This window comes from Hyperolius riggenbachi, chromosome 4 (genome assembly GCF_040937935.1).
Source record: "Hyperolius riggenbachi isolate aHypRig1 chromosome 4, aHypRig1.pri, whole genome shotgun sequence".
In the NCBI taxonomy this organism is placed as follows: Eukaryota; Metazoa; Chordata; class Amphibia; order Anura; family Hyperoliidae; genus Hyperolius; species Hyperolius riggenbachi.
In genome coordinates, this window is record NC_090649.1 from 277449107 (window position 1) to 277476690 (window position 27584).

At 45.6% G+C, this 27584-nt stretch overlaps 1 protein-coding gene across 2 annotated transcripts in view; it reads right to left on the minus strand.

Annotated features, from left to right (window-relative positions):
* Positions 1–27584, minus strand: part of FYN (FYN proto-oncogene, Src family tyrosine kinase) — a 316221-nt gene that overhangs the window by 96097 nt on the left and 192540 nt on the right. The gene's annotated exons all lie outside the window — the stretch shown is intronic.

Genomic DNA, 27584 nt, shown 5'->3' on the forward strand with positions numbered 1-27584 from the left:
TAAGGCGGCTGATAACAACTGCCTCAGCAGATAATCAGACGTGTATATAGAGCCCCCCGACCCACAAGGAATATGCCTGGAGGATCAACTTACTCTCAAAAATGTTCAACTTAATTCTGCGTGCCGCTCTGTTGCCCATCCGCCACCCCCTGGTATAGTAACACAGAGCGTTGCCAGCTACACAGCTGACTCGTGTCTGTGCAGCCCAGCGATGTCGCCCAAGGGAATCGGGTGCCGATGGGCGACATCCATCAAAGGTGTATACGCACTTAAGCCTTACCCAGTGGTTGTCTGGGCAGGCAACTGCGTCTTTTAGTGGAATGTTCATCCATTTACAGACTAATGTGTACTACAGTTAGTGGTTCCCAGTGCCTGCTCCTGTATCTCTTTTTTGAGATCCTAAGAGATTAAAGTTCCATAATGTTGACATGTAGATTGTTTATGATAAAAACAAATGATAGTAGTATGATCACGCTGATACATGATGAGGTAACGTACTAATGTAAACACAAACAGTAGTGCGTAAAGCTTAGTCAGGATCAGGCCGTAGTCGTACATAAAGTCAGAGGTATCGAAGTACAGAGTAGCAAGGCAAAAATCGTACTCAATAAACAGGCAGGGTCATACACATAAGTCAGATGTCAGTCGTATTGGAAGAATCAGATAATAACGTAGTCAGGGACAGGCCGAGTCAAACACGTGTATCAGATGGCGGAGGTACAGAAGGACAAGTCAAGAGCAAGGTCAAGAGGCAGGCAAGAGGTCGGTACACAGATAAATATACAATAAGATGTTACTTCAAAATATTACGATAATATATAATATAACTACAAAATAGCAAGACTGACTAACTAGAGTACATATATATTGTGCATCTACACAATATATTAATGTAGCTCTCGAAACTCACTGACTAGGCCAAGAACCAGCGAACTGATTAGTATCAAGGCCAGTGAGCAACTGACTCACTTGGCGTAATATACCCAGGAGGCAGAGCAGAACCAGCCCCCAGGATGAAAGCCCCTCTTGTCAGACACGTCTCCTCAGCTTGTAAAAACCACTCTGCCCCGCGCGCGCCCGACAGGAGGAACTGCGCACACGAGACCTTTGATGCACCGCCTGAGGGATTTCGGGGATGCCTTCATAAGACGTCGGAGGGATGCCGGGGATGCCCTCAGAAGACGCCGGAGCAGAAGTCTCGCTGCCGGAGACACCGCGGGACCCGCCGTGGGAAGGTAAGATCATCACAGGTATCATGGTTTTAATTTCAAGCTACTCTTATAAGTCTGTGTGTTGCTTTAATTAAGCCTCTTATTGAGGATAGTTTAACACACCAAACTAAAGTACATTGTAATAAACCTGCATTTATGCCAAACATTCAATTATATTCAGGAGGGTTAAGAAAATTTAAACCTCTCTGAATGGGGCTATGCTTGATGAAAGAAGAGCTTCACTTTACTAAAATCTCGTACACACAGTAAATTTCTGTGGCCCGAACATTCATTAATTGATAGTTAGGGTCAGGGGCATTGCTAGGATCCTGAACGATCTGGGGCACCAAGGAGAACGGAAGAGTGTGGCGCAGTGAAAAATGGGCATGGCCATGACTGGATGTGGGTGGGGCCAAATGTTATGCAACATTGTAACTCAAAGGCAGCAGGCAGAGTTTCCTCCCAAAACACAGCTAGACTAAGGCCTCAATTCACTAAGATTATCTCCTGTCTTTAATAACTCTTCTAGAGTTGTTACCATGGTGATAAGGCAAGTAGTATTCAGGAAACATTTTACCTCAGGCAAACCTAAAGTTAACTCTTCTGTCTTTAAGTTAACTCTCCAATCCTTAAAATAACTCCAGAGTTAAAGACAGGCTGTTAATTAACTGCGTGTGAAAATAACTACAGAGGTAAATTAACTACAGAGGAGGTAAATTAACTACAGAGGAGGTAAATTAACTACAGAGGAGGTAACTTAAGGAATGAAGAGGTAAGATAACTCTCTCACTGTGTGAAGGTAAGTTTTCTCTTGCCTTATTATCTCCAGCATGATCTTAGTGAATTGAGGCCTAAGTGATTTTTAAGGTAATGTTTTCCCCCTAAAAAAACAACACACATAATAAATCTTTCCTGAAGCCGGTCATTTTGGCGCTCATTGCCACCACGCAGCGCCAGACCTGAGAGCCATTACAGCTATAATGTTACAGCTACACGACCGCGTAAGTGTTGTCCTGCTGTAATTTAGGTGCCGGCAATAGCCGGGCCACAAATTACACCACTAGAGGACAGGCTAGGTAATCAGTAGGGGAATATATTAGTTATATTCCTCTACTTTGCCACACACAGGGAGAGCAGTCTCTTGGCCATAATGTGACGAAACGGTAGATTCACATTGTGGATATGCAGCCAATAAATTTGCAAATACTGCATAATGCCATCATGTCAATATGAACCAAAATCTCTGAGGAATGCCATGAAGAATTAAGGCAAGACTCAGTACTAGCAAAATTAACGTAATACATACTGTATATCAATGTTCATGTTGTGTTTCTTTTGGTTCATGTATTAGCATCCCATTTAGTAATCATGAGCACTCAAAATGCCAAGTGCTGCAACAATGACTCCCAAATATCAACAGCAGTCAATACACCACATATAAAAAGCAGCAAACATGATCACACATATGAAATTCAGCAAACTTTACTCCACTTAAAAAATGCAGCAAACATTATGCCATTAAAAAAAAAACACATCAAACTTTACCCCACATAAGAAATTCAGCAAATGTTACCCCACATATGACATGCGTCAAATGCTACCATACAGATGAAATGCAGCAAATGTTACACCACACAAGAAATGAGCAAGGGTCATAGTGAAAATCAACAGTAGGGTGGGGGCAATTTTGAGGACTAGTCAAATTACAAGAAATGAAGAGCTTCAGGCTAGACAATGTTGGGGAGGTGCATACACTTTATATGGCACCAAGATATGGCATTGTAAATAGAAGTATGCCTTACATCAGCTTAGCCTCCCTGGAGAAGCTAAGAATGCTTGTTCACTAGGACAGTGGTTCCCAACCTTTTCCGGCTCGGGGAACACTTTCTGACCATATTTTTCTCCGGGGAACGGCGGGGGGGGGGGGGGGGGGGGGCGCGCGCGGGTGTTTGCGCGACCTAGTGGACAGTGCCGTGCGCAGCAGGCTATGGGGGGGGGGGGCTGGGGTGCGGCTGCATAGCTAGCATAGTTGCCCCAGTATAGGGAGTTTAGTTGCCCCAGTACGGTTAGTATAGTTACCCCAGTATAGCGCCCCAGTATAGCTAGTATAGTCCCAGTATGGATAAGTAGTGCCCCTGTATAGTGCTCAGTATGGGTAGGTAGTGCCCCAGTATAGTGCCCAGTATAGCTAGTATAGTGCCCAGTATAGCCAGTATAGTGCCCAGTATAGCCAGTATAGTGCCCAGTATAGCTAGTATAGTGCCCAGATAGCTAGTATAGTGCCCAGATAGCTAGTATAGTGCCCACTATAGGTAGGTAGTACCCAGTATAGGTAGGTAGTGCCCCAGTATAGTGCCCAGTATAGCTAGTATAGTTGCCCCCAGTATAGCTAGTTTAGTTGCCCCCAGTGTAGTTAGTTTAGTTGCCCCCAGTATAGCTAGTTTAGTTGCCCCCAGTATAGCTAGTTTAGTTGCCCCCAGTATAGCTAGTACAGTTCCCCCCAGTATAGATGCCCAGGAGGGGGGAAGCAGCGCTAGAAGGAGGGGCAGTGGAGGCAGCGGTGGGGAGGGGGGAAATATCCCCCCCCCTCCCTCACCTGGGACCCCTCCTTCTGCCTCTCTCCCCCTCCATTTAGCGGTGGAAAGTGCGGTTCTGGCGGCGAGGAGAGAGACATGCGCAGAATTACTCACCACGCCACGTTCCAAGCGCCGGCAGCGTCATGTCGTCACAGATCTCCACCTTCAATGCCGCCCACTGTGCTTCCGCTAATCTGGAAGCACAGTGGGCGGCATTGAAGGCGGAGATCTGACGACATGACGCTGCCGGCGCTTGGAACGCGGAAGTGGTGTGTAATTCTCCGCATCCCTCCCCGCCGCTGAGCCCGCACTTGCCACCGCTAAATGGAAGGGGAGAGAGGCAGAAGGAGGGGTCCCAGGTGAGGGAGGGGGGGGGATATTTCCCCCCTCCCCACCGCTGCCTCCACTGCCCCTCCTTCTAGTGCTGCTTCCCCCCTCCTGCGCCCCTACAGTGGGAACAGGTCTGGCGAGAGGCCAGACCTGTACGGCACACCAGGCAACATGCCGCGGCACACTAGTGTGCCGCGGCACAGCGGTTGAAAACACTGCACTAGGATGCTGCAGTGCTCTGAGGGAGACTACGTCACACCTGTAATAATCTTTAGAAGCTTATGCCAGGCTTCCCCATCATACTCACACAGCAGTGGCTGGTTCTCTCTTGTATGTGTGTGTGTGTGTGTGTGTGTGTGTGTGGAGGGGGGGGGGGGGCGAGCTACACATGTTCTCCAACCCCTTACCTTTAACCGAAAAAGCCACATCCACTGCCAGGTGAAAGTGACTGGGCAGGGAGTGGCAGCTTGTATCATATGGGGACAGGTTGGGCATAGATGAAAAATGATGGGGTAAAGACTTGTGTGCTGCCCACTATGATGGCAGTTACATGGCAACATAGTTACTTCACCCCTAGTGACGTGCCTGGTTAGGGTGGCAGTTTTGGGAAAGGGCACTACACAGACACACTTCTTGCTTACAGCAGGACAGTGTTTGCTGTTCTATGGAGAGCTGAGAAGGGACAATGGTGACAAATGAGTAAGTGCATCCTGCTATGTGTGGTACAACGAAAGACAATGCCCTGGTTTGTTGTCATGGGGCAGCTGTACACACACTAGATTGATGTGCATATGCTAACATTGATAATACCCTTTTTTATGACTTTCAATGAGATAACATGTTTCTCTAAAAAAATCACATTTAAATCTTCCATTTTATAATAAAAAAGTTACAAATATTCACATGTAAGCACTTGCAAGCAGATACAATTTGCACTCATCGATTTTATTCACATAGCTGCCAGTGACATAGAGGGATGCTCTTTTACACAATACAGAGAGAAGGAATTATATAAATGAGCTATTAGGATTTGCTCATATCCACCCACTGCCTAAGTCCTAATATTTCCCTATCTGCCAAGTGAAAAGCAGCCAGAGAAGTGAGATGTCTTCTGGAGGCACTTTGCCACGCTGCACACTAATGAACGTGGGATGAGAAAAGGGAATGTTCTGTACAGATCAGCATCCACAGCTCATGTTATTCTGTAGCAGGATGCCATCACATGCTGCCTTGTGTTATGACCATGGAAACACTCCAGTAATGTACTACAAGCACGAGAAAATCACAGATCAAAGTTAACAGCTCCAGTTCTGCCTTGTTTATATATGACATAGAAATGCCTGTAAAAAAAACATGAAAGACATAATGTGTTCCCATTACTTTATGTTCTAAATATATTTTCTGCAGTTTTACTAGAAATAACATCACTACAATAACTTATAACATATGAATGAACATATGGTTGTTAGTATGTAAGAACTATGGGCCCTCCTATGCACCTCTGTTTTAACATAACTGTGGTCGGGACATGTCATTTTTCATGGATTTTGGATGTATTGCAGCTTATATGCAGTTCTGACATGTGTTTAACATGTGGTACCAAAACATGCGAATAATGGGGTCTGCAGCACTTAGCTTTACATACACCAAGTAAAGTATTTAAAAATTGCACCGCTGGAAACCATGGATATTGAACTATAAAGGGAACCTGAAGTGAAAATACACTTATAGTGAATTGTATGTGTAGCACAGCTAAGAAATAGCAAAGATACAAGTCTCATTTTTTTCAGTACAAGAAGCGTTAAAAATGTCAGTTATCTATGCAAAAGAGCTTCTCTGAGCTCTTTGACTAATTTAGTCAGTGACAGTGCTATTTTCTCAAGCACTGATACATCAAAGAAAAAGTCAAAGGCAACTTCAGATAAGATTTTACTGCAGGGAAGTTCAAAGGGTCATTAGTTTTGCTCTGTTTCATAGTTTAAAACACTGAGTGTAGTTTGTAAACTGTAAAGTATGACAGACTAATGCCATGTTATTAAAAGAAAGCTATATAACTGAAAATAAAACTATGAGACTCTTTTCTTTGCTACTAATGTTTTATTAATTATCTGTACTACACATACAATTCATTATAATTTTTTTTTTTTTTCGCTTTAGTGTCACTTTAAGCTCACCAAACGAATCCCAATATTTCCTTTTGGTAGTAAACACAGCTAGGCACCAATACACTGCAGAAGCACTTTAATGTGCACCAGTGACAGCACATATAATAGACTGCAAATAGAGGGCTGCACAAGCACCAACCTAATGCCTGGTACACATGATGAGATTTTCTGGCAGATTTACTGCCAAAACGATTATTTCCAACATGTCCGATCGATTTTCAATTTCACTTCTATGGAAAATTGATTTGAAAATCGATTGGAAGTCAGATCAGACATGTTAGAAATAATAGATCTGACAGTAAATCTGCCAGAAAATACAATTGTGTGTACCTAACATAACAGCCGTTTCTCAGACAGACAAAGCCTATGACAAAGCAGGAGAACCCACTGGTAGGCTGGTGTTTGCACAACCCCTATTTGCTGATTATTGTACATGCTGTCATTGGTGAACATTAAAGGGCTTCTGCGGTGGATTGGTGCCTGGCTGCGTTTGCTACCAAAAGGATTTGTTTTATTGTCTATGAGAGCACATCACGATTTGCATGACTAGTTGCCTTTGACACTGCATTTAGTGACAACTTCCTTATTTTCATCTAATCTAAGATTTCCTGGACTGTAGTTCAGTAGCACATTTGATACCTGCGCTGGACAAGGCTGATGGTATTTGTATTAAGGCAGGTCAGCAGGAGAGTCAGGCAACTGGTATTATTTTAAAAGGAAAAGTCCATATCCTTCTCAGTTTAGGTTCCCTTTAAGGTTCCTAGGTCCCCATTACTCTGTATGGAAACTGAATAAACCTATGCAACAGCATATGCACTGAAGCATTTAAATGTTTAAAACTAGATTTTTAACTTTTAAACTGAAATAATAAAAAAGAATATGGACTTTCAAGCAAGTCATATTTAGAATTATATTAACATATACAACTGTTTATTTTCACAAGCTTATTTTCAGTTAAGGTTCATCCAAGGGTCCAGTTCCTAGATGTTTTTTTAACTATGCTTCTTAGGTCTGGTGCACACCAAAACCCGCTAGCAGATCCGCAAAATGCTAGCATATTTTGAAACGCTTTTTCTTATTTTTCTGTAGCGTTTCAGCTAGCATTTTGCGGTTTTGGGAAGCGTTTTTGGTGTAGTAGATTTCATATATTGTTACAGTAAAGCTGTTACTGAACAGCTTCTGTAACAAAAACGCCTGAAAAACCTCTCTGAACTGGCGTTTTTCAGAGCGGTTTGCGTTTTTCCTATACTTTACATTGGAGGCAGAAACGCCTCCGCAATCCAAAAAATGCCTCACCCCGGGAGTATGCGTTTCAGCAAAACGCCTCCCGCTCTGGTGTGAACCACCCCATTGAGATACATTGACCAAGCGCCAAAAAACTCACTCGGTGTGCACCAACCCTTACAGAGAATCTAGCCTGGACAACCCTCATCCCCAACCTCCACTCATTCCTACCTCTAAAGTCACATGACCTCAGTTTCCAGGTGAGCAGTTCATGGAGCTAAAAGATACTCTGACTCCAATCCACACGCAATATTCTATGCTGTATCCCAAGATCCCTCACATCGCTTCCACACTGCCACATGATATACTAAACAGAAGGTCCATGGCCACGCCTCCCTTCCGGTCATCAGCAAAGGAATGGGGCAGGTGGCACAAGTGCCACACTCCCTCACATAAGTCACTGTGAGAGGCCAGGCTGGTACAATATTGCATTGTGCCATCACTGGAAGTTCAGGGTTACTATGAGCATAAATGGGGGACCTTTAAGATCTTGTTATTTCTAGTTTTCTGCATTCCAATGACACATTTCAGTAATACTAATTAGTCCTATGAACAGTTTTACTAGAAATCTGTAACACTTTTTCCTTCTATGTAGAATTTTCTTCTTATGCCACCATATTGTGGTACTCATTTTAGGAACTGATGAATTCCTCCATGCTTGACTAATGCTGTTTTCTGGCTCAGTATCACAGTGTAGCTTTCCAGCTCGTGCTCACTAACAGCCTCACATGATGCATGCTCATTCAACAGCTTAGGCTCCCTACCCACACCTCTCAACAGCAAATCTGCACAAACACTATCTTGCAAGCCAAGATTTCTGAAATCTTCAACAGATTTTGCAATGACATGTTTACCATTTGTACCGCATAGGTTTTTGCTTCACAACTTCACAAGAAGCATATTGTCACAAATGGTGCCGAACTCAGTTACTTTTACAGAGACACTGTGTGAGACACTCCCCTGTGCTGTAACACCAAGCAACTAAGGAAGATCAGGTATGCCACTCCCCAGACATCCCAGGCTCTCAACATGAGTAATATGGCCAAGGAAGCCCTGCTTTAAGTGACTTCAAATATATCTAAAGTATGAGAGATATGGAGGTTGTCATATTTATTTCCTTTTATAGTGTAACTGTTGGGCATAAAATCAAAAATCATTTATTTTTATCTTGTAAACAATTAATAGGTATGCTGACCAGGCAATCCAAAAGTTAAAATCACTATTATTTTTCTTGTTGATAAATGATCATTCCCCAGTTTACCTGACTCTTATTTGGTACACACAAAATTTGGTACACAAAAAGGAAGTTGCAGGACATGCTGGGTTATCCTTTTTTGCTTCTATACTTCCCATCAGACTTAACTAATGCAGCCTGATTGGCTGAAGCCTCTTTCCCTCATGTTTTCCCCTCCCACACCTCTGTTCTTCTCTGGTTGGCCAATATTTCTCAAGCTGAGACAATGCACTTTCTATAGTGGAGGGTGGGCAATGCATCCACAATCAGTCAGAGGAGAGTAAGGGAGGAAATGACATCAGGATTGGCTTCAAAATAGCCACAGTTAAAATGGGAAATGCTAACAAGGATTTTCTCTTTTTTTTTTACTATAGAAAAATCACTAAAATCAAAACATGGACAGTGCAATACATATGTTATGTAAGTAGAGCAAGTATTTATCTAAATACAAATTTGTTTTTGTTTTTCTAAGAAATTATGGCTGACAGCTCCTCTTTAACCACTTGAGGACCGCCCCCAGCCGATGGGCGGCGGCAAAGTCCGGGCCCAAACGACCGCAATACGCCCATCGGCGGGGGCGGCATCAGCGGTGGCTGTGCGGCGATCGCGTCATCAATGACGCGATCGCCGCCGGCAATAGGCTCCGCCCACCCTACTCGGAAACCCGCCGGCCAATCAGCAGCGCCGGCGGGTTTCAAACTTGTGCGATCTGGCCAATCAGAGTGTATAATACACTTTGTTATTGTAACAAAGTGTATTATACTGGCTGCCTCCTCCGCTGATGGTCACTCGTCGTGCGACCATCAGAGAGGACAGGCAGCCTTAGCAGCTAAGTAAAAAAACACTTTGTAACCCACACAGACCCCCCGATCGCCCACCCCAGCCCTCAGAACCCCCCCTGACCACCCCAGCACACCACTGCTAGCACCCCACCACCCACCTAAAAACCCATCAATCACTCCCTGTCACTATCTAGGGACGCTATCCCCTAGGGTAGGTCCCTAACTGCCCCCTAGGGTACCCTGATCACCCTCCCTACCCTCAGATCCCCCCCAGACCACCCCCCTGTATACTGTATACGTTTGTATACAGCTGCCTTACCCACTGATCACCTGTCTATCACCTGCTTATCACCTGCCTATCACCCCTTGTCACCACCACCCATCAGAGAAGACCCTAAACTGTCCCTTGGGGGCACCTGATTACCCACCCAGACCCTCAGATTGCCCTCAGCCCCCCCCCTGCTGATAACCTCCCCAGTGCATTGTTTACATCTATTCTCCCCTGTAATCCCTCACTGATCTATCGTCACCCCCTGTGTCTGCCACCCACCAGATCAGGACCCAGTCTGCCCCGTGCGGACACCTAGTCAACCCCCCACACCCTCTGATCGCCCTCAGACCCCCCTCCCCCCCCCCCCCCAATCACCTTCCCAGTGCATTGTAATTGATTGTGCTGTAATTGCATTTGATTGTGCTGACATTCAATTTCATTGTGCTGACATTCAATTTGATTGTGCTGTAATTGTATTTGATTGTCCCGTGATTGTCCCGTGATTGGCTTTGATTGGCCTGTGATTGGCTTTGATTGGCCTGTGATTGGCCTGTGATTGGCTTTGATTGGCCTGTGATTGGCTTTGATTGTCCCGTGATTGGCTTTGATTGTCCCGTGATCGGCTTTGATTGTCCCGTGATCGGCTTTGATTGTGCCGTGATTGGTTTGATTGGCCTGTGATTGGCTTTGATTGTCCTGTGATTGGCCTGCGATTGCCTTTGATTGTCCTGTGATTGTTTCTGATTGCCTCTGATTCCCCACTCACCACCACCCCCCTGTCACTATCCTAGTGATCTAAAAACAGTGATCAGTGAAAACTGTCACTTTTTTAGTATCACTAGTGTTAGCAGTTAGGCCAGTTAGCTAGCCCCCTTTGTAAGTGTCAGTTAGTGCTCAGCCCACTGCACCACAGTCACTAATTAGCGTCATCACTGTCGCTAATCAACATTGGTACTATATAGTATCTGTAAGTGATCATTACTGATCGCAGTCAGATCTATTAGGGTCACTAGGATCCAAAAAAAAACCGCAGTGTTTGCCCGATCAGGCCTGATCGCTCGCCTGCACTTGCGTTCAGCCCGCCCCACCGCAGTGACAGAATTTTTTTTCTGATCACTGCAAAAAACACTGTACAATAGCTGTGGCACTGTAAACCTCAGTTTTGATTTATTTTTTTTATCAAAACTCAGTGACCACAGCTTTCTACCTCTCAAATACTCCCTAAATTTAGCAGCCCACCATGGCAAGAAAGGGGTATTCCGATGATGAGGTTCTCAGGTAAATGGCCCAGTCGGATGAGGACGATTGGGACGCCTCATTCGACGAATCTTCCGGGTCAGAGTTTGAACCTGAATTGAGCAGTGGTTGAGGTCCCAGCTAAAGCCAGGCGTACCACACCCCATGTTGTTGGACCGCAGGTGGCGCAGGATCAGCCTCAAGGGCAGCAGAGTGGTGTTCGTGCTGGTCTGAGATTTCATGGTGGGGCAGGCACCAGCAGCACAACATCTCCTGGACCTAGCACCAGTACTTCCGTAAACCCTGGTGAAGTGGCGAGCACCAGCATGGAAGTTGAAACTGGTTCGGTGGCACGTGCAGTAAGATCCCAGTCGCAGCCACCAAGAAGACGGGCCCGTACTACCCCTAATTTACCAGAGGTGCTGGCAAACCCAAATTTGCAATCCCCTGATTCCGCCGCACCCGTACTTCCCCCTTTCACCGCCCAGTCTGGAGTCCAGGTGGAGACAGATAATCTAGGATCGGCCCTAGACTTTTTCTATCTGTTCTTCACCCAGGATCTCTTGGACTTAATTGTGGCAGAGACCAACCGTAAGGCCACACAATATATAACCGCCAATCCGGAAAAGTTCCTTGCCCAGCCTTTTCGGTGGAAACCAGTCCAAGTTTCCGAAATTAAAATTTTTTTGGGCCTTCTCCTTCACACGGGACTAGTAAAGCAGAATGTGTTGCGGTCTTATTGGTCTACGGACCCAGCACATCATGTTCCCCTGTACTCTGCTGCCATGTCCAGGACACGATTTGAGAACATCCTGCGCTTCCTGCACTTCAATGACAACGAAACCTGTCATCGAAGTGACCACCCTGCTTTTGACCGGCTCCACAAAATTCGACCCCTCATAGACCACCTGTCATCCAGATTTGCAGATGCTCATACCCCTGACCAGGACATCTGCGTAGACGAGTCCCTCATACGCTTTACCGGGCGCCTTCGCATCAAACAGTACATCCCAAACAAGCGCGCCCGGTATGGGGTGAAACTGTATAAGCTCTGTGAAAGGGCCACAGGCTATACATCTTATTTTAGGGTCTATGAGGGAAAAGACTCAAAATTGGAGCCGGTCGGATGCCCTGACTACCTGGGGAGCAGTGGAAAGGTTGTGTGGGACTTGGTGTCACCCTTGTTCCAGAAGGGGTACCATCTTTTTGTGGACAATTATTACACAAGTGTGGCCCTCTTTCAGCACTTAAAAATAGAAAAAATCCGATGCTGTGGCACCGTGCGGCCTAGTCGCCGGGGCTTCCCCCAACGGCTCATTACCACCAGACTTCAACGGGGGCAGAGGGCCGCCTTGTGTGCTGACGACCTGCTCGCGGTGAAATGGAAGGACAAGAGGGAGGTTTACTTCCTGTCCACCATTCACGCAGACACGACAGTTGAAATTCAACGGCGAACTGAGGTCATTGAAAAACCCCTTGTCGTCCACGAGTATAATACTAACATGGGAGGGGTGGACTTCAATGACCAGAGGTTAGCGCCCTATTTAGTTGCCCGAAAAACAAGACGCTGGTATAAAAAAGTGTCTTTTACCTCATTCAATTGGCAATTTACAACAGCTTTGTTCTCTACAGTAAGGCTGGGAGAACTGGCTCGTTTATTCAATTTAATAAACAGATCGTGATGGAACTCCTGTATCCAGGAGGTGCCGTGGCCCAACCCCAAGATGCAACTAGCCGGCTGCATGGAAGGCATTACGCCTATCCAATTCTGACTACCCCAGGTCAACGAATCCGAAGAAAACGCTGTCGTGTCTGCAGCAGGGCTGGAATAAGGCGTGACACCACTGTTTATTGTCCCACCTGTCCTGACCAGCCTGGCCTATGCCTAGGGGAGTGTTTTGAGAGGTACCACGAGCAGGTACACTATTAGAGAGTAGGGAACTCCACACACAGCGGTAGGCACACAAGGGTCTCTCAGTGCTATTTCACACTGCTGCGATGCGTTAGGGCAAAATGCCTAGCAAAAGTCACACTTTGCGGTCCCCCCCTACGCCGGAAGTGCTTGACTTAACGCTAGTGCATGCCTACGTTACTGCGTGGCTTCTGTGGCAATATCGATCGTCCCGGAAGTCATGTTAGTCTATGGCGACGCAGTTCATTACTAGGCCGAATGCTACTCTTGTGGTATTGCCTGAAGGTCTGTTTTGGACGATACGGTGCGGCGGGCTCGACCCACCGGATATGTCAATATGCAGTGTGAAACCAAACATCGGGTTTCCAGAGACCCTAATACACAGGGCTGCCAGAAACCTCTCCTTTCACTTGGGACAAATTGCGTAATGTATTTCGCCACAACTCTGTGCGATTTGCACTTCGCACATTGTTCCATGGGGAGGAGAGGTTTGTCCTCGGGAGGTAAGTTAAAAAAAAACAAAAAACAGGTAAGCAAAGAAGTTAATGTTTGGTTTGCAATGTTAAGTTTTTTATTAAAAAAGTTCAAAGGTTATTAATGTTAATGAAGTAATTGCTTTGCTGCTTGCTTGTTTTTTGGGGTTTTTTTTCTCTTTTTCCATCCAATAACCTTCCAGGTGGACCGAGCGAACGACTAACCAGCTGCAGTACTGATGGTGCATCCTGACAGAACGTTGCGCGTCTGTCAGCTTACACACAAGTCGGTGCATGCAGCGCTGCAGGACGAGATTTCTCCTCCGCAGTCAAAAAGATACGTTTGCCGAGGCATATGGGCCGAGGAGTGGTGTTGGGGATTCATATGCTTTGGCAAACACTTTGTATCAAAAAAGAACTCTGGCAATGATTTGTTCATCCACATCGATCGGTGTGAATGGATAAATCAGGTTTGCCAGGGCATACGAGCTGGTGGGTTTGGATTTTTGGGGCGGCAGCTCCTATGTCCTGGCAGACGCCTTCCCCTCCTTTTTGTATTGTTTTGTCTTTTTTTCTTCTCTCTTTTTTTCTATCCAGACCGACCAATCAGCTGCAGCACTGATGGTGCATCCTGACAGAACATTGCGCGTCTGTCAGCTTACACACAAGTCGGTGCATGTAGCGCTGCAGGACGAGATTTCTCCTCCGCAGTCAAAAAGATATGTTTGCCGAGGCATATGGGCCGAGGAGTGGTGTTGGGGATTCATATGCTTTGGCAAACACTTTGTATCAAAAACGAACTCTGGCAAAGATTTGTTCATCCACATCGATCAGTGTGAATGGATAAATCAGGTTTGCCAGGGCATACGAGCTGGTGGGTTTGGATTTTTGGGGCGGCAGCTCCTATGTCCTGGCAGACGCCTTCCTCTTTTTTTTTTCAAAATTTTTTGGCAGATATTTTTTCATCCACATTGATTGATTGTTTGACGTTCATTTTTCCTTTCAGCCCACAGTGCATTACCCTTATGCCCAACATAAGGAGTATAGCAGAAACTCCTAATACTGGCCATACATGTAATGATTGCAGAGACCCTAAAATGCCAGGACAGACCCCACGAATGATGCCATTTTGGAAAAAGGACACCCCAAAGTATTCCGTGAGGTGCATGGTGAGTTCATAGAATGTTTTATTTTTTGTCACAAGTTAGCAGAAATTGTGGTTTTGTGTTTTTGTTTTTTTTCACAAAATGTCATTTTCCGCTAACTTGTGACAAAAAATAAAATTTTCTATGAACTCACCATGGCCCTCATGGAATACCTTAGCGTGTATTCTTTCCAAAATGGGGTCATTTGTGGGGTTTGTTAACTGTCCTGGCAAGTGGGCGGGGTGCTAAATTTTGAGCACCCCTGTAAAGCCTAAAGGTACTCATTGGACTCTGGGCCCCTTAGCGCAGTTAGGGTGCAAAAAAGTGCCACACATGTGGTATCGCCGTACTCGGGAGAAGTAGTATAATGTGTTTTGGGGTGTATTTTTACACATACCTATGCTGGGTGGGAGAAATACCTCTGTAAATGACAATCTTTTGATTTTTTTACACACAATTGTCCATTTACAGAGTTATTTCTCCCACCCAGCATGGGTATGTGTAAAAATACACCCCAAAACACATTGTACTACTTCTCCCGAGTACGGCGATACCACATGTGTGGCACTTTTTTGCACCCTAACTGCGCTAAAGAGCCCAAAGTCCAATGAGTACCTTTAGGATTTCACAGGTCATTTTGCGGAATTTGATTTCCAGACTACTCCTCACGGTTTAGGGCCCCTAAAATGCCAGGGCAGTATAGGAACCCCACAAATGACCCCATTTTAGAAAGAAGACACCCCAAGGTATTCCGTTAGGAGTATGGTGAGTTCATAGAAGATTTTATTTATTTGTCACAAGTTAGCGGAAATTGATTTTAATTGTTTTTTTCCACAAAGTGTCATGTTCTGCTAACTTGTGACAAAAAATAAAATCTTCTATGAACTCACCATACTCCTAACGGAATACATTGGGGTGTCTTCTTTCTAAAATGGGGTCATTTGTGGGGTTCCTATACTGCCCTGGCATTTTAGGGGCCCTAAACCATGAGGAGTAGTCTGGAAATCAAATTCCGCAAAATGACCTGTGAAATCCTAAAGGTACTCATTGGACTTTGGGCCCTTTAGCGCAGTTAGGGTGCAAAAAAGTGCCACACATGGGGTATCGCCGTACTCGGGAGAAGTAGTACAATGTGTTTTGGGGTGTATTTTTACACATACCCATGCTGGGTGGGAGAAATACCTCTGTAAATGACAATCTTTGATTTTTTTACACACGATTGTCCATTTACAGAGTTATTTCTCCCACCCAGCATGGGTATGTGTAAAAATACACCCCAAAACACATTATACTACTTCTCCCGAGTACGGCAATACCACATGTGTGGCACTTTTTTGCACCTTAACTGCGCTAAAGGGCCCAAAGTCCAATGAGTACCTTTAGGATTTCACAGGTCATTTTGCGGAATTTGATTTCCAGACTACTCCTTATGGTTTAGGGCCCCTAAAATGCCAGGGCAGTATAGGAACCCCACAAATGACCCCATTTTAGAAAGAAGACACCCCAAGGTATTCAGTTAGGAGTATGGGGAATTCATAGAAGATTTTATTTTTTTGTCACAAGTTAGCGGAAATTGATTTTAATTGTTTTTTTCCACAAAGTGTCATGTTCCGCTAACTTGTGACAAAAAATAAAATCTTCTATGAACTCAACATACTCCTAACGGAATACCTTGGGGTGTCTTCTTTCTAAAATGGGGTCATTTGTGGGGTTCCTATACTGCCCTGGCATTTTAGGGGCCCTAAACCGTGAGGAGTAGTCTTGAAACCAAATGTCGCAAAATGACCTGTGAAATCCTAAAGGTACTCATTGGACTTTGGGCCCTTTAGCGCAGTTAGGGTGCAAAAAAGTGCCACACATGTGGTATTGCCGTACTCGGGAGAAGTAGTATAATGTGTTTTGTGGTGTATTTTTACACATACCCATGCTGGGTGGGAGAAATAACTCTGTAAATGGACAATTGTGTGTAAAAAAAATTAACAAATTGTCATTTACAGAGATATTTCTCCCACCCAGCATGGGTATGTGTAAAAATACACCCCAAAACACATTATACTACTTCTACTGAGTACGGCAATACCACATGTGTGGCACTTTTTTGCAGCCTAACTGCGCTAAGGGGTCCAAAGTCCAATGAGCACCTTTAGGCTTTACAGGGGTGCTTACAATTTAGCACCCCCAAAATGTCAGGACAGTAAACACACCCCACAAATGACCCCATTTTGAAAAGTAGACACTTCAAGGTATTCAGAGAGGGGCATGGTGAGTCCGTGGCAGATTTCATTTTTTTTTGTCGCAAGTTAGAAGAAATGGAAACTTTTTTTTTTTTTTTTTTGTCACAAAATGTCATTTTCCGCTTACTTGTGACAAAAAATAATATCTTTTATGAACTCACTATGCCTCTCAGTGAATACTTTGGGATGTCTTCTTTCCAAAATGGGGTCATTTGGGGGGTATTTATACTATCCTGGAATTCTAGCCCCTCATGAAACATGACAGGGGGTCAGAAAAGTCATAGATGCTTGAAAATGGGAAAATTCACTTTTTGCACCATAGTTTGTAAACGCTATAACTTTTACCCAAACCAATAAATATACACTGAATGGGGTTTTTTTTTATCCAAAACATGTTTGTCCACATTTTTCGCGCTGCATGTATACAGAAATTTTACTTTATTTGAAAAATGTCAGCACAGAAAGTTAAAAAAATCATTTTTTTGCCAAAATTCATGTCTTTTTTGATGAATATAATAAAAAGTAAAAATCGCAGGAGCAATCAAATAGCACCAAAAGAAAGCTTTATTAGTGACAAGAAAAGGAGGTAAAATTCATTTAGGTGGTAGGTTGTATGAGTGAGCAATAAACCGTGAAAGCTGCAGTGGTCTGAATGGAAAAAAAGTGCCTGGTCCTTAAGGGGTAGAAAGACTGTGGTCCTGAAGTGGTTAAACAATACCAGTTGCCTGGCAGTCCTGCGGATCTATTTGGCTGCCGAAGTGTCTGAGTCACTCACCTGGAACAAGCATGTAGCTAACCCAGTAAGACTTCAGTCAGAAATACCTGACCTGCATGCTACTGCAAATTTGCAAAAACAATGCCAAGGTCTCTATAGAGATTGAGATCTGCAGATTGTCAGAAAAGTAATAACTGTACTTTTCAAACACATGGTGCTAAGACATGATGCTAATGTTACATCTAGGTTATATGGACCAGAAGCCATTATTTATTTTGTTTTAGTTAATTTTGGTTAAAGGGGCCTAGCTTTCATATATAAGAAATTTTACACCTAGTGATGATGAAAACACTAATCCCTTTAGTGTTCTAAATTTGATTTTCATGTATATTGTTTACTTCAACTTAGATTTTTTAACAGTTGAAAACTTAGAATTTAAAGCAGAGGATAACATGAATCTTCCATCGATACCAGATATGATTTTTGACTAATTTTTAGGTAACTATTAGAAGATAAAAATCTCAATAATCATATATGTAGAATAAATATTCTATTTCTTGGATGTCAAATGTTATGCTACTTGTGCTATTTGTTTTTTCTGTTTTAATAAAACTCTTCGAAACTAAATGGTACTGGCAGTTTCCCAATATCTCTGCTATTGCTGATAGTAATCAGTATGATTCCCACTTTATATTTCAGCAAATACCAATTCTCATTTTCATTACGATGTATGCCATAGGCTTCAAACACAGTAGTTGCCTCTTTTGTCTTATATGTAGCGGTGTGCATGCAGTATATAAATCAATGAGCCACATACCACTACTTTTCCTAGAATATGAATTTAGGGCCCGACCACACTTTCTAATTGCAATACAATGCCAATTGCAGAAACACATTTTACCCGCCTTGCTTTACGTTGCAGTGCTGACACCATTCTACTACACTGAATGGGACATGGCTGTGTTTTGCACTAAAATGCCTGCAGCAGTGTGGTGTCAGAACTCACTGCTGCATAGCGCATAAATGTGCCTACCAGACTGTGCTGTCTATCGCACATTGAGATGTGTTGCTATCCAACTGGGTTGGAGTTGAGCAGATAGGTTTTTGTTAGGGACTGTTGAAATGGTTAATGGTTAAGAAAAATATTACACTAGTGTAAGGGTTAAAGGGAACCTGAACTAAGTAGAATTATTTAAAATAAATGCATCATGTAACTGCAAATGAATATTACATACTTACTTCACTGTCAGTTCCTCCTAGAAGCTCACCATTTTATTCTTACAGTGATCCCTTCCAGTTCTGACAATATTTTGTCAGAACTGAAATATACCAGTTGCTGTCAGTTATATATCAGCTGTTGTAAGTTACAACTGAATGTGCAAGGTAATGTCCATGTTTCCCTATGGCTCAAGAGGGCAATATTACAGTTTAACAGTGTGCTGACCAGGAAGCTGTTAATGGGTAATTGCCATTTTCAAAATGGAGGACAGAGAATTTCATTGATCACAGTGGACACACAGGACACAGGAGAGGAGAAAGAGATTTATCAGTAGACTGCACAGGAGGTAAGTATGACGTATGTATGTTTATTGTGACTTTTAATTTTCAGTTCAGGTCAGCTGCAAACTTTGGGTGCAGGGAATGGAGGTGGTGGGGGTAAATGACAGCTTAGACAGAAGACAAAGGGAGATGGTTGATGTTAGTGAAAGGGAAGGAACAAGGATAGTGGTAACATAGGGTTAGAGTACTGTGGTAGGCTTTTGAGATTACATTTGTTACTCAAGCCATTTGGCACTGGGAGCCCTGTGCTGTTATACAGTAATACATTCATTCTGTCATTTCAAGTGTCTTCCTTAGCTGCACATTAATAGTGAGCAGAAACATCACTGCCAAAATTACAGTCAAACAAGTGAGCAAAATCAGACAATCCTTCCTAGCTGCCATCTGTTTTGTACCCCCTTACAGGCTTATTAGAGTCATTCAATCATCACCAAACTGACAAGTCCTCCTAATGCAAATACATGAGCTATGTCTTTGGTTCAAGGAGAGTAATTATAGCCCAAATATAATGGAAGCCATTGTTCTGATGTAGAGAATTCATCAGATCATCTGTTTATTACAATATGTTGTCTTAGGCATGGAAATTTCCAGACAGAGAGGAATCAGGATTATACGAGTAGCCTTATGACTGGGTCATCTTCTACAGAAGCAACCACAGCAGTAAATCAAGAGCAAGACAAGGATGAAAGCTGCTTCTTTGTTTGCCCTCTCTCATTTGAAACATTCATTATGTGGTCTATTTGTAATCATCTCAGAATTTTCCCCAAGAGATCCCATTCTGGGTCTGTCTAGTATATTAAATAGAGACATATTCTGCTAGGCATGTTTTAAAACTGCCAATTTACTAATTTCCATGAGAAATATTTACAATGTTCAGTAATGCTATAGAGATCTTGGGAGTAGCAACTCCCTATCATTCTGGAAATTTGCCCCAAATGTTTCTTACCAATGCTAACTGAAATAATATTTGATCTGTAGTCTATTTTTTGTTGTTGTTATAAAGATAAATTGTTATAAAGCTAAACCATACACAGCTCATTAAACATAAATCAGATACTATTTTTGTCATGTTAGGAAGGATGTAGAGAAAAAGGCCCAGGGTATTTTGTGGGGAAAGTATTAAAATGGTAATAGTCTCTTACAGACACCAAATAATAGGGTTATAATGTTACACATATTAATATTATTAGAATGGTTTTAGAAAGGCTGTGTGCATATCTTAGATAACATATTGGGAACAACCGTTACATGGGTAACAGCATACAAGTAACCAACCACTGCTGTGACACTGAAATGCTGAGGTACTATACATAGAGTATGCCACGGCCATATGGATGATGATATGGTGATTTGGTAATTTGACAGATCAAAGTACACTTCCTCAGCAGACATCCAAGTTATCATAATAATAAAAGTCCATAGAGTGACACTATCACTACGACCATATTAATCACTTCAAAAATTAGAGCCCAACTCCCTATCATTCTGGAAATTTGCCCCAAATGTTTCTTACCAATGCTAACTGAAATAATATTTGATCTGTAGTCTATTTTTTGTTGTTGTTATAAAGATAAATTGTTATAAAGCTAAACCATACACAGCTCATTAAACATAAATCAGATACTATTTTTGTCATGTTCAGTGCTGCTCGGATACCCCTTTTCAAAATCCGGATCCGATTCGGATCCGGATACCCCGCTATCCGATCCGGATCGGATATCCGAATTCAAAATTTTCCGATCCGAATCCGATTCGGATATCCGACCCTAGTATCCGATCGGATTCGGATATCCGTGTTTAATCCCGGAAGTGGCCTTTAAATTGCTTTAAAAAGGTTTTTTAGGGTATATGAGGCATGTAGCATCATAATTGTGAAAAGGGAAACACTGATGATGTGGGGAGTGGACTTAAAATCCCCCCCCCCAAAAAAAAAATGGCTGTCAATCAACATCAGAGTGGTATCAGGAAGCAGTCGTACTGACGCAGTTGGGGCCTCCCCACAACTCGGACAGCAGACACCTCCAAAAAAAATTACACAGCTATTGTGTTTACATAGTTGACCACGGCACTGTTGTAGGTACCACGGCACAGTAAAAAATTAGGAGAGGTTCCAGGAAGCGGTCGTACTGACGCAGTTGGGGCCTCCCCACAACTCGGACAGCAGACACCTCCAAAAAAAATTACACAGCTATTGTGTTTACATAGTTGACCATGGCACTGTTGTAGGTACCACGGCACAGTAAAAAATTAGGAGAGGTTCCAGGAAGCGGTCGTACTGACGCAGTTGGGGCCTCCCCACAACTCGGACAGCAGACACCTCCAAAAAAAATTACACAGCTATTGTGTTTACATAGTTGACCATGGCACTGTTGTAGGTACCACGGCACAGTAAAAAATTAGGAGAGGTTCCAGGAAGCGGTCGTACTGACGCAGTTGGGGCCTCCCCACAACTCGGACAGCAGACACCTCCAAAAAAAATTACACAGCTATTGTGTTTACATAGTTGACCACGGCACTGTTGTAGGTACCACGGCACAGTAAAAAATTAGGAGAGGTTCCAGGAAGCGGTCGTACTGACGCAGTTGGGGCCTCCCCACAACTCGGACAGCAGACACCTCCAAAAAAAATTACACAGCTATTGTGTTTACATAGTTGACCATGGCACTGTTGTAGGTACCACGGCACAGTAAAAAATTAGGAGAGGTTCCAGGAAGCGGTCGTACTGACGCAGTTGGGGCCTCCCCACAACTCGGACAGCAGACACCTCCAAAAAAAATTACACAGCTATTGTGTTTACATAGTTGACCATGGCACTGTTGTAGGTACCACGGCACAGTAAAAAATTAGGAGAGGTTCCAGGAAGCGGTCGGTCGTACTGCCGCAGTTGGGGCCCCACAACTCGCACAGCACAGACACCTCCAAAAAAATTACACAGCTGACCATGGCAGGTACCACGGCACAGTTCAAAAAATAAGAACCTGGCTTCATGAAGATGGAGTCAGGAGGTTGTGGTGGTAAAGGGTGGTTAAGCAGGCCAGGCATAGTGATTACCACTCAGCCACTTCATTTCCCCCTCTTGCCAACAACAGGGGCCAGGAACTCACCAACTGCCCAAGCCTCGTTCATCTTTAAAAAAGTCAGTCTGTCCACAGACTGGCCTGACAGACAAGAGCGCTTCTCAGTGACCACGCCACCGGCCGCACTGAAGCACCTTTCCGACATAACGCTGGAAGGCGGGCAGGACAGCACTTCCAGGGCGTATTGCGCCAGCTCGCCCCAGATATCCAGGTGCTTCACCCAGTACTCCAAGGGGTCCACAGGGGTGTCGGTGTCAAGCCCGCTATAGGACCCCATATAATCGGCCACCATCCGGGTCAGGTGCTGGTTCTGGCTTTGAGAGCCGGATGCTGCTGCAGGCACCTCCTCTGTAGGCAGCGGTACTGGTGTGGCATAGAGCGCCTTTGTCAGAGACAGCAGGTTTGTTGGGCGCCTGCTGATGCTGGATGCAGGCACCTGCTGCTGTGCTGGCTGGACTGAGACAGCAGGGGGGGTGGGAGTCCGGGGGAAGGCTTCCTCCAAGCGCCGAACCAGAATCCGCTGCAAGTCCCTGATTCGGCGCACAGGGTCTCCTCCTACAGGCAGGAACTGAGCCAGCTTCCCCTTCAGCCGTGGGTCCAGCATCAGGGTGATCAAGATGTCCTCCCGAGCACTCATCTCCTTCACCCTTGGGTCTTTGCGCAGGCACTGCAGCATGTGCGCTGCCATAGGGAAGAGGGCTGCCATCTCTGCTGACCTATGATATTCTGCACCGCTGACAGTGCTGTCGTCCTCCTCTGATTCCGGAGCCTCATCTTGCTCTCTCCACCCCCGCACTACTGCAGCTGCACTCCGCTGTGCCCCCTCCTCTTCAAGGTCAGGGACCTCCAACTCCTCCAAGTCCTCCTCCAACTCCTCCGAATCCTCCTCCTGCTGCACAGAGGTGGACTGTGAAGTGTGCTGCTGCTGCTCCTGCTGGATCAAGGCTTCCTCTCCCACTTCCAGCAGAGCATCGAGGGCCTTGTCCAGCATGCACACAATGGTCACCCACTCACACAGCGACGCATGGTCCCGGCTGACCATGTTGGTGGCCTCCAGGAAGGGTGCCAGCACAAAGCACACCAGCTGCATTTTTCCCCACTCAGCAGGGCGGATGATGTCTGGGAGGTGGGTGGTGCCGGTCCCCAACAAGTTGGCATCCATGGTGGCTCTGGCCAGGTACAGGTTGACAGCCCGCCTCTGTTCAACCAGACGTTCCAACATCGCCAGGGTGGAATTCCAGCGTGTTGGAACGTCTATAATGAGGCGGTGCTGTGGGAGGTTCAGCTCCAGCTGCACGGCTGTAAGGGTCGCTGTGGCACCACCCGAGCGGCGAAAATGACCCACCGTTTTCCTTGCCGCTCCCAAAAGAGTGTTCATCCCCTGGTAGGTGTGCAGGAATTTCTGCACCACTAGGTTCAGGACGTGGGCCAGACAGGGGATGTGGGTGAGGTTTCCCCGCTGGATGGCGGCAACCAAGTTTGCCCCATTGTCGGCCACCACCTCTCCGACTCTGAGGCCTCTGGGGGTCAGCCAACTGCTCTCTTGCTCTCGGAGCTTGGCCAAGACGTGGTCTGCCGTCAGCTTGTTCTTGCCCACCGTGACCATCTGCAGCAGCGCTTGGCAGTGGTGGGCCTTCACGCTGCTGCTGAGGCGGGGTTGTTTGGCGGCGGATGGAACCGGATCAGAGCTGGAAGCTGCTGCACTTCCCCTGACCCTGCTGCGGGGTGGCACCACCCACCGGGGTGATGATGCTGCTGTCTCCTCTTCACCCCCTTCCACCAAACTGACCCAGTGCGCGGTGAAGGACAAATAGCGGCCTGTCCCGAAGCGGCTGCTCCATGAGTCCATTGTCACATGGACGCGCGCACCAAGCGCATGATCCAGCCCACGCTCCACGTTGGCCTTTACAAAGCGGTGCAGTGCTGGGATGGCCTTGCGTGCAAAGTAGTGCCGGCTGGGGATTGGCCAATCCGGCGCTGCGCACTGCAGGAGCGCACGCATCCGGCTCCCCTCCTGCACAAACGAGTACGGGAGGAGCTGGGAGGACATGGCCTGTGTCAGCAAGCCGTTCAGCTGGCGTATGCGACGGCTGCCGGGAGGCTGAGCCCTGACCACAAAAGAGTCACTCAGCAGGGTCTGGTGGTGGGGGCGTTTTAGGCTTGCACGGGAAGCTGAGGAGGGAACAGAGGAGACCACTGAGGAGGACTGGCTGCCTGAAGAGGCCTCAGTGTCAGCAGGAGTGGCAAAGGTTGTTATAGTGCTCTGACCTCTGCAAGGGCCAGCGCCAGCTTCCTTCAGCCTCTTGAATTCCTGATGCTCAGGTTTGTGCTTATTGCCCAGATGATTTATGAAGCTGGAGGTGCCATAAGTGGAGGGGTGAGACCCTCTGCTCAGCTTCACATGGCATAATTTGCACGTAACATACTTGCTATCCAGTGAGGGCAGATGGAAAAACTGCCATATTGGGGATTGGTGTTTTCCCTTACGTGGCTCAGAACGGGATGCTGCTGTGGATTTTCTGCCGGTGGTGGTTAGGGCCTGGGGTTGAGTGGTGCGGCTGGTGGTAGTCGTGCCACTGACAGATGGAGCAGCAGCCTGCGGGTCACGTATTCCATGCCCACTGCTGCTCCTGCCAATCCCTGAAATGCTCAACCTGCGTGCCAGACCCACTGACTCCTCCTCCTCAGAGTCAGAGCTGACATGCCCCTCCGGTCGCTGGTAGTCCGGGTCCTTCACCTCATCATCAAACTCCCCTTCATCAAACTGCTGGGATGATGAGCCCGCATCAAATTCCTCTTCTGCTGACACATCATGGACGGGCTCCCCCCCAACAATTACTGTCAGCATCTCAGACTCTTCTGAAAAGCCAATTTTGCAGAGAATATTTTCTCTAGGGCTAGGGCTGGTGGTGGTGGTGGCCTCACTGTCACTGGCTTGCTCCTCGTCATGCGCCATCTGCTGCATCACAGACGCGGCGTCCTTCTCCTCCAATCTGCGCCGCTGACCCTGCTTGAAAATGGACGCAACACGGTGCTGCGTCTCTGCAGCGTGACTGCCAGTGGGTAGCGGCGGAATGCCTGATGCGGCAGAACTGCTGCCAGAGGCCGTAATGTTGCTCACTCTCCTTCCGGCCTTTCCCCTCCCCCGTCTCACACTGCCAGTGCCAGACATAGTACTGTACAAGACTCACTGTCACTGATGAGTCGACGTCACAGATGATGTGTGTGGGGTACTTGGTGCACTTTTATTATTGGCGGCGGGCTTGGAAATGATCAGCAGATTGACAGACAGGAGTACAACAACTAAACACACTGACACTGCTCACTCAGTCAGCAGCAGCACAGCAGCAATAATCTGTAGTACTAGCACTGTCTGCAACTACACAATACAAAACCACAGTAGCAGTAGTAATAGCAGCCCAGCCAGCAGCAAGGAGCCTGGAGTGTGTGCACACAGACACAGCACACACAAAGACACAGGACCTAGTAGCAGGCACAGGCAGCGCAGCTGCTGCAGCTGAAAGACTGACTGACAAGACTGACTGACACTAACAAATTACACAGACTAGCTAAGCTAACTACAACACAGTACAACAGTAAAACCAGAAGGTGTTTTAGTGTTAAAACGCTGGGTTATCACTTGGATAATGTACTTGCTTCAGCCAAACACACTGGACAACCTATCACAGTGGCAGTCACAAAGCAAGGACGAGATTCTTAACATGGCCCCCTCCTTATATACAGGAGGGACTGGCCAAGGTTCTCCTCTGTGATTGGGTGCTTGGGCTTAGGCTGGGAGCGCTCTGATTGGCTGAATGACGTCATGGACATAATGTCCATGGTTACAGCACCCGGATTCGGATATCCGACCGGTATCCGCGGGTATCCGGGTTATGAGACCAACTATCCGCATAGAGCTATCCGGATTCCCATCCAGCTATCCGGAATCCGGATCCGATCGGATAGGCCTAAAAAGTTCGGATATCCGAGTCTATTCGGATATCCGGTATCCTGTTGAGCAGCACTGGTCATGTTAGGAAGGATGTAGAGAAAAAGGCCCAGGGTATTTTGTGGGGAAAGTATTAAAATGGTAATAGTCTCTTACAGACACCAAATAATAGGGTTATAATGTTACACATATTAATATTATTAGAATGGTTTTAGAAAGGCTGTGTGCATATCTTAGATAACATATTGGGAACAACCGTTACATGGGTAACAGCATACAAGTAACCAACCACTGCTGTGACACTGAAATGCTGAGGTACTATACATAGAGTATGCCACGGCCATATGGATGATGATATGGTGATTTGGTAATTTGACAGATCAAAGTACACTTCCTCAGCAGACATCCAAGTTATCATAATAATAAAAGTCCATAGAGTGACACTATCACTACGACCAGTGATGTCATACAACAATTATTATTTGTAACTATTATTTGGTAAAAAAGTGGTGACTTTAACTCAAAAGAGACCCACAAGAGCCAAACAAGTGCTCTATATATACTAGCATATAAACAGGGCCGGGCCGAGGCATAGGCTGGAGAGGCTCCAGCCTCAGGGCGCAGTGTAGGAGGGGGCGCACAATTCATTCAGCTGTCATTCCTAATTGTGTTTGAAGCAGAAAGAAATAAGAAAAGGGGATACATAGCAGTGACTGCAAGCCAGATAACTAGAGATTAAGGTGTTGGGGAGGTTGTGGACCCTGTGGCCCTCTTAGTCTAATAGCAATCAGTGTGTGACAGCTGGGGTGGTAGGGATGGAGGGGCGCACTTTGGTGTCTCAGCCTTGGGTGCTGGAGGACCTTGTCCCAACTCTGCATATAAATGGTACACAATGGCAACAGTGTACATGTAAAAGGCGCATGGTAAAAAGGGTGCCGGAGATAGCTGCTTGTAGAACATTGTTAGAATAACCGATATTCAACAACTTGATTATGATACTAAAATATCAGTATTCTATACCAATATTTTACTATGACCTAACTCTGCTCTCACGCAGAATCTTTCCTCTGATGCCTAACCCTAAGACCCCCCGGTGGTGCCTAACCTCAACACCCCTCCCCCCTGGTGGCCTAACCTCAACACCCCTCCCCCTGGTGGTGCCTAACCTCAACACCCCTCCCCCTGGTGGTGCCTAGCCTCAACGACCCTCCCCCCATGGTGGTGCCTAACTTTAAACCCCACCCTCCCTGGTTCCTAACCTTAGCTCCTATAGACTCCCCAACACTCTTAAACCCTGATATGCTTAATATAAATAATGCTATTGAATGAAGGTTATTGATTTAATATAAATCATATTTGTAAATGTATGCACCTGTAGCAGTATTTGTAATTTGCTAATTACAAATACAGACACACAATAATAGCTTTAC